Here is a 15,013-nt window from a genome sequence, read left to right as displayed (position 1 = left end):
AACTTCACATGCTGTCTCCTATCACACATACCCCCCCCCCAAACCCCCCCCCCCCAAAAAAAAAACCCTCTCACTGGTGTAAAAGAATCCACCAATGTGATGATGACCCCTTTGGATTTGCTGCTCTCCTCTCGCCAACCCCTCCCTCTGGCTCCTCCTGTGCACCTCCCTCCCGTCTCTTCAGCTCCCTCTCTCTCTCTCTCTCTCTCTCTCTCTCTCTCTCTCTTTCGCTTTCTGTGTGTGTATGAGGGGGAATCCCGAGGGTCCGCAGGAGAGGAAGAGAGCAGGTGCTGTGGGCAATGAATGTTTAATTATTATATTAATAATCATCCCAGGAGGCTTTGAATAAGGGTGGCGGAGGAAAGAGGGGAAATAGACTTATTGCCACTGTCACTGTCAGTTCTGTAAAGTGCACACACACACACACACACCCCCCCACACACACACACCCACTTGAGTTCTGGATGTGTTACACAAGAAAATATGGGAAAAGTCAAACTCCAGCTGTGTGTTTTTTTTTTTGTTTTTTTTTTAAACAAGTAGCACTCAAAAATCATGTCGCCAAGAAATAGTTGGCTGAATGTGTAAAATTCTGCAATATTTTTAAAAGCATTTCAAATGATTAACAGTTAATTTGCCCTCAAGAATTTGCATATATAGTTTTATAGCAAGGCTGCAGATTTTATTCTAAGACCACATGGCTCTCCAATAGAAAACTTAGAGTGGGTTCCTCTGGGACAGTACGTTTATTAACTATGTACGGTATTTTCGGGACTATAAGACCTGCATATAAGCCGCAGCAGCTCCCCCCCCCCAAAAAAATAAAAATAAAATAAAAATAAAAAAGATATCTTAAAACAGTGCCTTTTAACACGGCAACAACTTTGCTACAGACCTGAGAGGGAATTTTTTTTTTTTAAATAAATGAATAAATAAAAATAATACCATAAAATAAGAAAAATTAATAATAAAAAAATTAAATCGAGATTTATTTCGCGCATTTTCCGAGCGCCCCTACCGGTGAAATAAAAATCCACAAAAACCGCACCGTTGTATTACCCGCATGGTTCAAAATCTAGGAAAAAAATAGCACCTTATAGTCCGGAAAACATAGTAAAAGTTAAATCTTGTGAAAGGCAGGTGCTGTATAACAATTGTGTTCTTATAATATAAACATGAGTGATTGTAGTCCTCCTGAATTGTTATGTTACAGCTTTTATGCCTCTCGTGTGCATGTGCATATTGATGAATGCGCCCACCTCCTCAAATCAAGCCAAGCACTCTGTAACTATAATACGCAGTCGACAAATCATCATTGACACGTATGTGCGATGGAAGCAGTATGGTCGCATGTGGCGACTGGACTCCCCGCTGACAGCCTCAGTGTGACTCCTAATAATGCTGGCTACACCCCCCCAAAACCCACCGGGGTCCTCTCTCTGACAATGGAAGACATGCCGGCTCAAAGTTGCCGAGACGACCCCCATCGCTCATCCTTTTTCTGGGGTCTATTCTGGCCCTCATTTCAGAGAGTCTTGGATTCATGAGACATCTCTGCCAGCTTCATCCACACATATGGCAATAATGTGCACATGGAATTGTACGAAATATGTTGCCCAACCTCTGACTGATCTAAACCCAACCGTGGAAAGTAGTTATTTCATGTTAAATTGGCATCGAGTAGTATCGATTATAGCCTCTCGCGTTAGTTTATTGTTCCAACCTACATACCTAAATAAGGTGTATAGATGTTTTTCATCAGTTACAAACAACCATTTGAATACAAATGACTTAAAGGAAATAATACAGGAAATTCTGGTAGTATCGTCATCACGCTTAAAACAGCAACGATGGAGACAGACACGCCCCTTGGGATGATGTTGCAAGCATTTCAATTAAAATTCACTTGTCATTTATTTATACATTTTTTTTCATAAACAATGTCATGAGATGGCAGTAGTGCCACTACCAATATAAAATATGACAACAGTCTGCCATGTGCCTCCACTCATGAGGCTTACAAATTATTATATCCTGCATGTCATTTTTCATAATGACAGCCATGTTTTTAGCTGTAAACAAATATATATATATATATATACACATATACATATATATACACACATACATACACGCCAGTCTCCAGCTATTATCTTGGCTACTTTAATCTAGCCCACCACCAGGCCCCGCCTTTCAAGCCACACACATTTAAAGTCAAAAGATATTGCAATGTATCATTTATGACTATCGACCAAGTGATGAAAAAAAAATTGCAACTCCCATGCTAATTTTGCATTGATATAAAGCTTTAAAATTCATACAAATATTAAAATAAATATGTCTGTGACATTGCAGATTATAGTCAATCGCGATAAATGAGGGTCTAGTGTACTTGTTTTCTGGTAAAGAGCAGACTTTATAAACATCCGTTAAATACAGCTCGTCATCCAGGTCATGAAGTATAAAAGCAGCCCCAGAACTGCCACTATATTACCCAATTTATCATCTATCCTTGAATTTCTTTGCATCATGGCATTCAGTTGCAGCTTTTTTTAGTTTTTTGTCCGACTTCATGTTTCGTAAGGTTCTATTACGGTGATTTCTCAATCGAACACGTCTGGAAATAATCAGGCATGGATATGTTGCCAGTGAAAGTAGAATGAAAATATGAATAGCCAGGTTAAAAAAAAAAATCATGATTTAACATAAAAATGTTTATGATCAGTAGTCATAATAAGCTTGTTTTACATTTTGACCTACAAAGTAGACTAATGGCAATTAATCAACTATGCTCAAATCTGTCCTTCCATTCCCTGTAATTCAGGATTATTGTAGTGTAGAAAAATGCGAAATACATCCGACATGAATTTTTTAGTGACGAATTCTAAAATATCATAAACAGCATGCTTAATGAGCAAGCTCGAATATAAACCATTAAAACAAAAAGTGGCGTGCATTATTCATGCGTCATTTTCAGCCTGAATATATCCGTTCTTCAAAGTCATAACACATCAGCGCATCATGTTCGTTTTTTCCTAACAGAAAAAAAACAGACATGGGTTAATGCCTTCTTATTTAAGGAAAAAAAAAAAACATTGCATGGGAACGAGTCCTGAAATAGGGAATCTCTGTCCGCATTGCAGCAGTTCATTATCTTTGCCACCATAACAGCAGAGCGGACATCCTCTCGCGTGGAAAAGTGTCATCTGAAATGAAATGCACCTAAACGCCCGACTTGTCCTGAACAGCGAGACGAGATTGCTGCCAGCACCTGCAGTGAGACTGGCATCAAAGGGGAAGGGCTATGCCATGAGACGCCACACGGTACCACGCTGGAACATCTGTGACCAGGTCTGCATGTGTGCACTTCTGGCTTTTGCCGCTGCCGTTTGCCCCTTGGGATTATCCATGCAGGGGCAAAGACAACCGGATGCAGTCTCAACTCCGCTCTCCCAGCTGGACGTTTGACGGCTAAACGCGGGCAAGCTGCCAGATTCGGCATCCCAACTGGGCAGTTAGCGAGGACACGCCCCCTTCCCGTCATTGAAAGCAGCACTGATACATCCGCGGTTCTCATCGGGATAGGGTGATCGTGATTAGGGACTGGTTTTTTTGGGCAATAAATGTGTGTTACTGACCTGTACTGCCAAACAGTTGGCAAGCTCCATCATTAGAGCCGGGTGCCCGCCACTGCCCATATGCCAAAGAGCCGTAATTGTTGCCTCCATCATATACGTTCACGTGGCGGCCAGATGGACGGATCCCCAAGCAAAATGGCCATCGTCTCCCACTGGGGCTCTGTGTCAACTAAGCTCCTCACAGACTGGCTACCCCCCAACAAACAGTGGAGCTATCCCAAAAACTTGAACAGTTTGAAACACTCGACTAATGTTATTGCGGATCACACATTGTTTAAAAAGAAAAAAAAAAGGGGGGGGGTGTTATTTACTTGAAAGAATTTTTTTTTTCACTCAGATATTCGAAGTTAATTTTGCAAGAAAGGTTTTTGAGTAAATTTCACTAGTTAATTGAATTTAAAAAATGCTACTTAAGGGACGTTAGCTTTTACTTTTTCCACATGGCTCATTTCAGTTTACTCAATGTGACTGAGAATTGAACCGACAACCTCCAGATTTGGAGAGGACACGAGTTATGGCTCTGCGACTTGGGTTGAGTATATTGCCTGTATCTCCAAAAGGAGGCCAAAATCTCGCTTTGGTAGGATTTCGAGGTTTGCACCTGAAACCGATTATACACTAACGGGACCGTAGCAGTGGCATGGCTGTGGTGTAGGTTACGGGTTCGATCCTCTACCGCGTGAAGCTCCTCGATGTATTTAATGTGTGTACAAAAACTTCAAGTAGATTCAACCTTGGAGTGATTTTTTAAAAATGTATTGAACTTGTAAAATGTTCTTAAAAAAAAAAAAAAATGTAAAATTTATTTAGAATTTCTGATTTTTTTTTTTTTTTTTTTTAAATATTCATCTTTTCCCATTTTGCCATCATTTGGATATCAGATTGCTGCTATTTACTCCATCTATTCATACTATAGCGAAATTTCCAAGTCATTCGGTTTAGGTCGAGTATCAGTTCCATTCTACTTTGTCAGAAATGAGCGGCAACTGACAGAGAAAATATGTTGCGTTAAGGGGATTATCTGATCTCATGAGGGCAAAGTTGCAGAGCCACAAAGGGAGGAGGAGGTCAAACAAAGCAGCCGCCGCACCCCGCGACCAGACTATGTAAAGCCTGAACAAACTCTGCGTAATTGCACTACAATACCACAATTAGCCAGAACCGCATGGACATTTAGTGGGTAAAGACGGATCTGTCATTTATGCTACCGACATTTGCATCTCATGAATTCACCTCCACACACATTTATTACCCAATTCATTTTTCTCTTATTGTCATACCTCTTGCTTTTCCAGATGAATGCAGATAAATGCAAAATACTCATTTTAATATGCAATGGTATGATAAGCAGTAGCCCCCAATTGCAAGGTATTCATTTAGGCAAGTCTGGGACTAGACTCCTCAAGTCCGAAAGCAATGTGCTGATACCTTCTAGTGATTTTTGATGAGCAACGCTTTATGCAACTTCTCAAAAAAACAACAAAAAAATAAATAAATCTGCAGCATTCAATAAGTTTTTTTCACATTCTCACAATCACTCATAGTGGCCCCTTCATATAATGGAGTTCATTCCAATCAGCGATAAAGCGAGCAAATATTGCGATGTAACAGTGAAGAGGCCAGCATCATATTGATTGGTGTTGAAAAAGATGAGCTATTTGTCAGCCCCTGAATTTGAAGAAAACTTTAGAGCTTGATTGCTTTCCCCGGGCGGACGGCAAACTTCAAAAGGGCCAACACACTCCAGGGAAAATCAATGGCAAACGGCAGTCACAATTTAATGAATGCTCTTACCGAGACTCACTCAGGGGACATTTGGCCATCACTCATGTTGTACCTTTAGTTATCTTATCCATTTAAACTCAATCATGCATTTCCATTAACAGACAAAACTGTGCGAGGTCATCAAGTTCGACACAAGAAGCAGATGATCCTGGCAGGACGCAGTGATTTTTTTTTTCTTACTACCCAAGTGTAATCATGTGACTCAACGCACAAAATATTGCTCAACAACATCAACTGCACAGCCGCCCTCCAAAAAGCAACTAAAGCGAGGGGTGAATATCATACGAAAGTTCAGAATTACAGCTTGTATTTCATGGTACTTACATTTAGATCTGCTTTCAATCGAATGCACATCGGTGATATAATCCACACTTACAATATCTGCCTCATCAGATGGTTGGTTTCTTCATCTGCGGGTCATTCGTGTTTGTTTCAGGGGGTTTCGCCGACCAGCGTCCTCTTCGGGCGATAAAAATTCAAAAATGCATGCTCCATTGGGTAAAGGTCCAGTGGCCAGTCTAAGACCTTGCACTTTATCCCCCTGAAGAAGTCCAATGGTTATGTTGTGTGTGTTGGGTCTTCATTTGGTTGAAAGAAGAAACTTTTTTTTCTTTTTTTTTTTTTGGCAAATTGTGGAACAAAACAGTTTTGTAGAGTTCAGAATTCATTCTGGTGCTACCGTCATCACAAAAGTCTTTTCTTTTTTTAATTCTACTTATGTCAAAAAGATGCCTCGTGGATAAAAAAAAAAACTAACTAAACAAAACAAAAAAAAAATTGTCACGTAATGTATAAGAACCCAAATTGATCGTACATGAATGTCCGACTCAGACGCGACTTGACAAGCCATCAGTAGAAACAGAATAGTCGACAACACTACAACAAGGAAAACGGGGAACTAAATACAAACAAACTGACGAGATAATGAGGAACACCTGGACAAGACACAAGAGGCAGAAAGGAGCTGATTGGCTAACACGAGGAAGTGGGATGACAAGCACAGGTGGACACAATAAGCTCGTGAGACTTTTCAGTTGTATTTTTGGCTTTTGTGTGTGTGTGTGTGATTCCTATTCCAATTAAAAATAAAAATGTATTTACTATGAGCCACATTACCCCATTATTATTTGTGTCTGTTTGTCTGTGTAATAATTAAAATAAAATGATAATTTAAAACTGCCACTTAATAATGGTTTATCATAAATTCATAATTGGTAATATTTTATAATGACGATGGTTATTTTCGAATTGAGGTCTACTAATTTCCTAGAACAAATTGAGATCTCGCTCATAAATTCACCACAATGCAATGCTTTTGAATTATCTATATGATACTGCATGTCAGCCAGCCATACGGGGCCCCTGATTCCCCTCTGGCCTCTCCCTCTCTTCGATTGATGAGCCGGTGATAGACGAGGCTCTGTAACAGGTAGACTCCCCAGGTGCATGGCCCTCCTACCAACTCGCTAAGCTATTGCACACCAGCTCAACAAAGCTGAGCTTAATTAACCAGGGAGGTGGGCCACAACTGGCCAATAACGAGCCATCGTGTGAGAATCTGAAGTCGCTTTTTTTTTCTCCATGTCGCTGGTGGTCGTGGGGTGTTGTGAATTATGGATTTCAACCATCTGGCCATGAAGGATGGGTGGTGTGAAGCAAATGATATGCTTGACGGACAACATTAACAAAGACGTTGCACGAGAGAGGGGCGTGTCTGAGATCACAAGCTGAATTAGAGTAGCGTGACTGCGCTATTGTGTTCCGTGATAGGTTGCTTTTTCACAGCTGAGGCTTCCCAAATTGTTCTTTTATAATCTTTTATTCTCTTTTATTGAAGCCAGAGGGGTTTGGGGAATGATTAACAGACAACACAACAATATGGACCTATTGTCAGCCGGTGCCTCTTTATTTAGTCCCCATCCATTTATTGTCACTGCTGTCTCTATAATACAAATGCGCAGGCTTGCTTGGTTAACTTCACAGCACAGGTTCCAGTAAATTACTTAGACTAACAGCGGTTCCAGCAGCCTGGTCTGTTTGTCTTTCCTTTTCTTCGCAACCACCAAATACCGTCAGGTTTCAGCTATAGTGAGCAAAAGATGTTGTTTGGTTTTTGAGAAAGGGTCACTCTCATTTTAAATCAGGTGTGGGCAAACTACGGCCCGGGGGCCACATGCGGCCCGTTAAACGTTTTAATCCGGCCTGCCGAACTTGAAATAAATTAAATGAATGGACCTTGATAATGCTTTATTTTCTAAATACTGTGGTGTGTCAAAGACATATTTTGTTGTAATGCTTTAGTTCACTCCATCCATTTGCACCTGGTCCGTCCCCTCTGTCAAATTTTAGAACCCATTGTGGTCCACCAATCAAAAAGTTTGCCCACCCCTGTTTTAAATAGTAAGCAAATGGGATTTAACGATTAATGGAAAATCGATTTAAAAGCCACCAAAATGTCCATTGATGCAAAAGAAAAATTACAGAACCAAGATGGAAACTTTGATCAGAAAATTATTTGATTTAAATCTATTGTACATGTATTTATTTTCATATTTAGTTCAGGCATTAATAAAACACAGATAATAAGACAAAAATGTAGGTAAAAAAAATAATTAGTTTTTTTATTCTTAAAGTTAAAAAAAGCATCAGCAAATGAGTCATAAAAATCGAATGGAAAAAAAAAATTGAAAACTGAAAATCGAATCGGATCAGGGCTGGAGTGAATCGTTCAATCCCTCGTTAGCAACCATAGAGTTTGTCTCAGTGCTAAATATCTACGACTTTCCTCTTGTGGTCCTTCCTTTCTGTTATCCTTCCTCCATATGGTGCACATTTAGTAGCCCACCTCCTCTGCCCCTTAGGGGGTCAGGAGCAAAAGAAACCAAGGCCATCTTAACAAAATCCCTCAAAGGGCACCAGTCTCCCCCTGCCTCTCCATAAAAGAATCTAAATGAGGTTTTCATAGCAATTAGGACGGAAACATGAGTGTCTCCACCGGACGCTCTTCCGCCACTCCTTCGAGTGGTGCCACCAATACTGTTCCAGCACGCTGAAACTATTAGCACAGCCGAGCCACTGGCAAGTATACTAATTGTTGGTCTGACAGTGGCTCTCAAGGTGATGTCGCCATTAAAAAAAAAGTTTCTGATCAGAGACAGACCTTTATGAACGCTTCGGGCACCAAAGGAAACAGACATGCATGTTTTTTGTAAGCGTTTTCAGATGTTGTCATTGGATGTTTGTGCCTCTATCTACTATATTCTCCAATGACATACTTTGATTTTAAATAGCTCATCTGAAAAAAAAAATAGGCATCACATGGAACAAATATGGTCATTTTAAATACGGCCACAGTCACACGACAAAGTGTGATACCATAGATAAATGCATGTTGGAGGAGGCTTACTCCAATCAATTATCAAGAACGAAAGAGAAAATAAGACATTGCCAATGCCTGCGGTAAAGGATCATTTTCATCCTCTCCATTCATCTTCAACATTAGACGAGCCCCAAAAGTGAGCCTGCACACTGAGCAAGTACTGGAGGCAAATGAAGAACATTTTGAGAGAATTTACCGTCAAGTGGCCATCTGCCCCCTCGTCGTTGGAATCAGCACAAGTGCAGAGCATTTTGCTCCAGTGGGAAATTGTTTAGAGGATGGAGGCTCAATTAAAAGTTCTAACTCAGTCAAAGCGAGATGCAGGATATTAAATTTTTAATATGATGCATTGTAATTTTCGCTCCGGTCGTCCGCAACGTATTGTCATGTCAAGCTCAGTTGCCGAGTCGTTTGTGTGCCTGCCATAAAGTCTTTGGGGTTCCAATTTTGGAGTTTGAATGGTCTCCACATACTTGAGTAGACAAAAAAAAATTGAATGAAGAATGGTCGATAGGTGAGAATGTGGGTGTGAATTTGTTTTATCAGAGCTGGGCACTTGACCCTTTTTTGCCAGTCAGTCCCCCGCCAACTAGCCTGATTCATATAAATTTAATTTAAAATATAATTTCGTATATTCTTGGGAAAATTAATCCATCTACTTTCAAAAGCTGCATCGTGAAATATTTATATAATAATAATAATAATAATAATAATTTTAATAATAATAATAATACAATAAATTTGGAAGCGCCTTTCAGGACACTCAAGGACATATAGTTTATCAAACCATATTTTAAGTATTATCCCCAAAAATATGTAAACACAAATGTTCTGCTAATATAAACATTATACTGTTAATCACTTTAAACATGTTTTTATATTTATGTATCCATGCGTCGCTCATGTATTTGCTCTCCCCAAGCTTTGACTGATTACACTTCATTGGAAGGGGCAGCCCTTTAATTAGCTGTCTGTCTCTGAGGAACCATTACTAAGGGGGGGGGGGTGCTTGCCCCCTCTTTATTAGCCAGTTTTACGATTTACGAAGGTCCACCACACAGCAAGCGACGCATCTGAACATGAGTGAAAGGTACCATCACAAAACACTTCGTATTTGGTTTTAAGGCTCCACATACGAATTACTGTAATGTATTAGTCACTATTGTCGAACCACAAAAACATGGCAGGATTGTCAAGGAAGAAGCAGGTTGCCCCAAAGAGAGGAATCGGATGACAACAAACGTGAAGATATTTTAAGAGATTGCTTGCAATGTCAATCATCCCACTTACTGACTACTTCTTGGTGGCAGAGACTCTTCACGCTTTGCTTTCTAGCAACACATCCAGGTTATAGCTTTGGAATTTGACGTATAGTTATTTTTTTTTGTCATTAGATTTATTCTTGCACTGTACAAAGTCTCATTTTTGGTGTTTCGGAGATGTGTGCTTGTTATTTCTATAATTAGTGTAAATTGTATTATTATTTGTATACAGTTTTCACGGTGTGATGGAGATCCGATGGCTTCATTAAACCCGTATCAAGAAAACTACTTTTGTTTGTCGTGCCTGCAGGGAGGGAGTTACAATGACTTTGGAGCCATTGGTGATTTGGATGAGGGATTTAGGGATGGGTTCAGAAAGAAACCCCTTTTAGGCAGCATGTAAGCCCCCCTCTGTATCCGCTGCCTTTTAATTGGGCTCACAGCAGGGACAAGGCACTGAAACACATGCCTCTCATCGCTCACTTACACATGCACATATATATTCGACGAAGACTGTCTGTCTGACATTGTATGAGTATCCATTCTTTGTTAAATTGTTAATGCACGTATCTACAATATTATTTCGGTATCTGTACATATGGTATGTTTAATTGCATTTACTCGATTTGTGTAATTATCTGCATCAGTGCATCCAAATCATCACATGTTATGTTTCCTGAATTGTTCGGTGCAAAACGAATGTGGTTCACTCCCAACCTTTAAAATAATGGCAATTAATGTGCTTTAGAATAATATTAAAATTCAAAAGAAAAAAGCCATAAAAGTTATATTGTAGTTGTTATTGTACGTTTTATATATATATATATATATATATATATATATATATATTTATTTATTTTTTTTTTTGGGGGGGGATTATTTTTATTTTTTTTTACTTTTCTCAACATTAATAGAATATGGTAATTATTACAAGTCATTGTTCATTTTTTTTTGACAAATGCCACTGTCGAGACAGTGAAAAATGATAATCCTCAATGTCACATATTTTGTCCTCTAAATATTATGGAAATTCTCCCCCTGCTGAAGTTGGCCAAAGAGGCTAATGGTGTATTGAGTTGTCGACAGGCTGTGAGGGTCAAGAGGCCTGCCTGGCTTGTTCAGCTGCTCCACACCTGAGCTTTGGTCGGGGTCTGCGTGGATGACAAACCTTTGTACTCACTCACTATAGATAGATAGATAGAGCCATCATCCGCAACTCCAACCATTAAGATTCAAACATGTCCCCTCGTGAACAATGACACTTAAGGTCAAGATTTTGTATTTCGTTCAACTCATGGCTGCCTTATATTTGATCGAATTGCAAATCATCCGCCTGTCAAACTCACGGGAGACTGTCAAAAACCCATAAATGGGCGTAATCTCTGTTTAAAAATAATTTTAAATATATGTATTTATTCTAAATGGTTTCGGGCACTCATTGAGCATACCATGGTGAAATTCATATTCTTACGGAGAGGTGCACTGCTAAGTGTGGAGAAAATGTTTTTACTGTTGGCCGATGGTTCACAAAGTGAGTCATGTTGCCATGACAGCTCCCGAAATAAATTAAACAACTAAAACAAAAGCATGACATTTACGTTGTGATTTATGATTTCCTTTTTTAACTGCCTCATAAGTTATGTAATCGCCAGCTAATTATGTGTTTCTTAATTGTATATGCATGAGATGTTAATGGTTGAGAAATGTCCCTGATTTCAAAAGCTGTCTGTGATATTTAAATATAATTGCTTCGTGGCACGCAGCTGATGCCCTTTTGCGGTACCTTTTATTTAAAAAAATAAATAAAAATAAATTTTTTTTGCTTATTTTAGTTTTCAGGAAATTATTTCACAAATTGGGTTTTTAAATAAAATTGTTTTTCAATTTTCTAACTCAAAACTGATGGCTCAATCAATGTTGTAGATCACAAACAAGACACAATAATATAAATAAAATAGAACTTCGAATTCTTCTTTGGAATCACTTGAACTTGGCTATCCACACGCCGACCCCCCCGTTGGTATTTCCATCAGTGTTACTGAGGCGTGACATGACTTTGGACCTGACACGGGTGATCTTACCTGGCTGTTTTGTTTTGGAGCTAGTGGAGATCAGATGTTGTTGGTCATGACATCGCCTCTCATTAGGTTTCCCGTCTCGTCCAAAGAAACTTAATGAGACGGTGTTTAATGTCCATAGTCCCTCTCTGCCCCTGATATGAGGAGGACGTGTGTTAGGGTGCGTCAAGCCAAATTACCTCGACATCCCGTTCAACGATGGCACCTGGTCCCCCTTGTCGCTTGGGGGAGGTTAGCTCAGGGTAAGGGAATCCACTGGGACAGACGCAAGGCTGGACTCAGCTGGGGCAAGTTAAGGAGCTAAATGCTGATTGGGGTGGTTGTGATGAGAGAAGAGTTTGGGGATCGAGGAAGTCTACAGAGGACTTAAGGGGGTTCTTTTGTTTGAGAATGTGTGGGAGAATTTAACATCCTTGTGGTGAATGCCAGAGTAAGCATACGGGAAATGTTTTCATGCAGTATGTCATGTGACATTTTTTTTCACTGACAATGGCAAGGATAGAGGAAAAAATATACCATGTCCTTATTTTTTTTTTAAAAATGTTGAAAGTGTTTTAAATCACTAGTCCCCAACCAAAAAGTCACGGGCCACTTTGGACACGGCCGCACAAATGAAAGAAAAAATATTTAAATGCCTAAATTACAGTACTTACGGTTTATTTATTGTTCGAGGCTGATATTTTATTAGGAAAAATGACCAGCTTTTCTGCATTGCATCATGACACATGTCAAGATGATAATTTTCTCAGTCGCATTACGCTAATATTGTACCTACTAACTAGCAAAATTAGTAAAAAAACAGGCCGCCTCCATCATACCAAAAAAAAAACGCTCTGCACGAGCTAGCTGACTTAAAATTCGGAAGGATGATTTTACCGTCTGTCCCAAAAAAAAAAAAAAATAGCAAAGTGGAGGTCATTTATTCTAACCTGTCTTATCTTTTCCTTCCATCTCTCATTCTGATGCGCTTAAGAATAATTTCTCCTTCAATCAAAATCAGTGGAGCAGCCTTATCCAATGGTCATTTCAGACAAGCTCGTCGAGATCCAATCAGGACTTTGAGTGGCTGCGAATGAGATGACACTGAAATCAGCGGAGCAAGTAAAAAAAAAAAAATTAAAAAAAAAAAGCATATTCCTGACATGACTAGTTTGGCTTCAAAGAGATCATGAAAATGAGAAGAAAGATATTTGGAAAAGTATAAAAGAACTGAATAGTAGAGGTCCGTTTTTTTTTTTATAGACACTTTTGCGATTATTCTGTTAGATTTTACGAACAGAATGTCATATTTCTCATGCGATTGCTAAAGTATTGCATAGTGATGGCAAAATGAAGCTTCAAATCTGCTTCATGAACCAGTTGTAGTATTTTTGAGTCCCATAGATGGCACCGTTGGTTTAAATAAAGGGTTTGGATATTATGAATAAATAAATAATGCATAAATAACACATAATAGTCGCGTAATGTCTGTGTCACAATAAAACTCTTTGAGTTGTTTTGTCTTGGGAATTATGCGCTTTAGTCTCCTTTTTAGTCAGTAAAATGCATGCTCTATAGGGTTTAAGTCTGGAGGTTGATTTGGTCAGTCAAAATCCTCCCATTTCTTTGTGGTTTTCCAGCGGTGTGCTTTGGGTCATTACCTTCCAGCATGATGACGGAGCTCTCTATTAGTAGCTTGAATAGTATACTGGAGACCACAGCCTCATTGGGTTTTTTTTTTTTTTCGAAGCTTTTCGCATTGGTAGAGGTTAGTCCTAATATCTTCTCGTAGCATTTTTTGGGCTCTGTACTTATTGTCAAATTTCAGCCTGGCCTTCCTCTTCTTGTTGCCGATGATTGAATCGCTTTTATTGCAAAAATCTGTGCTTTGGATTGTGTTCATGATCTTCACTCTTGCCATATCAAAGCTATTGGTGATAGCTCTAAAAATGTTTTGGGATATTTTTCTTCAGCTGTCAAGATGATCTTTTTTGTTGCTGCGGATTTTTTTCTTTTTCTGCTCTATTACAGTACCCGATAGTGTCTTTCTCCTTCAGGACATTCCAAATGGGCGCACTGGCTATGGCCAATATTTAATACTGCTTTTTTTTTTTTTTTTTTTTTTAATTTGCCATCTTCACTCAGCTTCAGGTGTTTTTCAACCATGTATAAGTCACATCTTCCCAAAACTTTGGTCATGTGAAAAATGGGTGGTTTCTTCTAACTTGGTTATCAGAAGCATATATAAATGTATTAAACTCGGAAATAGAAACTGAAATGTTGACATGTTGTCGTTTGGAGTTTGTGTGTATTGTCAAGCTTACTTGGAAGTGATTGTGCCACTTCACACGTAATGAATTCAGAGAGGTTTGCTCCACTCAGAAATACTAGAGTAAAACACCCCTGGCACTGTCATTAATTCTGAACCTCAAAGGGAGCAGATGTGACAAAAATCAAAGAAGCATGAAAATGGAAAATAGTCCATTTCAGATGAAGGCCAAGATGAACCTTATTTTATCCCATTTATCAAATACATATTGATATTTTAGATATTTTCATAGAACGTGTATTAAACAACTTTTTTTCATCAATTAGTATGCATTGAAATACAACTAAAAACATCAGTAATAAAACTCCTTAGACCAAACCTGCACACAAAGGTAGAAATTTAGCATTCAAAAGACAATTTGTATCGTAGTATTAGGGATATAATCCCCCGAGATTTATTGAATTCCAGAAGTGGTTGAAAACGCACATCGATGCCCTGACGATAAACCCGGGATTATGATCGCAGCCATTTTGTGTGCGTGAACCTCAAGTTGAAAGAAGCCATTCCAATTTAAAAGAATGAGGGAACTACAAGGGGAAGCACTCCCTGAACATGTGTCAATT

Source organism: Idiotropiscis lumnitzeri, chromosome 17 (genome assembly GCF_059441095.1).
Source record: "Idiotropiscis lumnitzeri isolate Australia: NSW breed Sydney's pygmy pipehorse chromosome 17, RoL_Ilum_1.0, whole genome shotgun sequence".
NCBI lineage: Eukaryota > Metazoa > Chordata > Actinopteri > Syngnathiformes > Syngnathidae > Idiotropiscis > Idiotropiscis lumnitzeri.
This window is presented reverse-complemented; position numbering follows the sequence as displayed.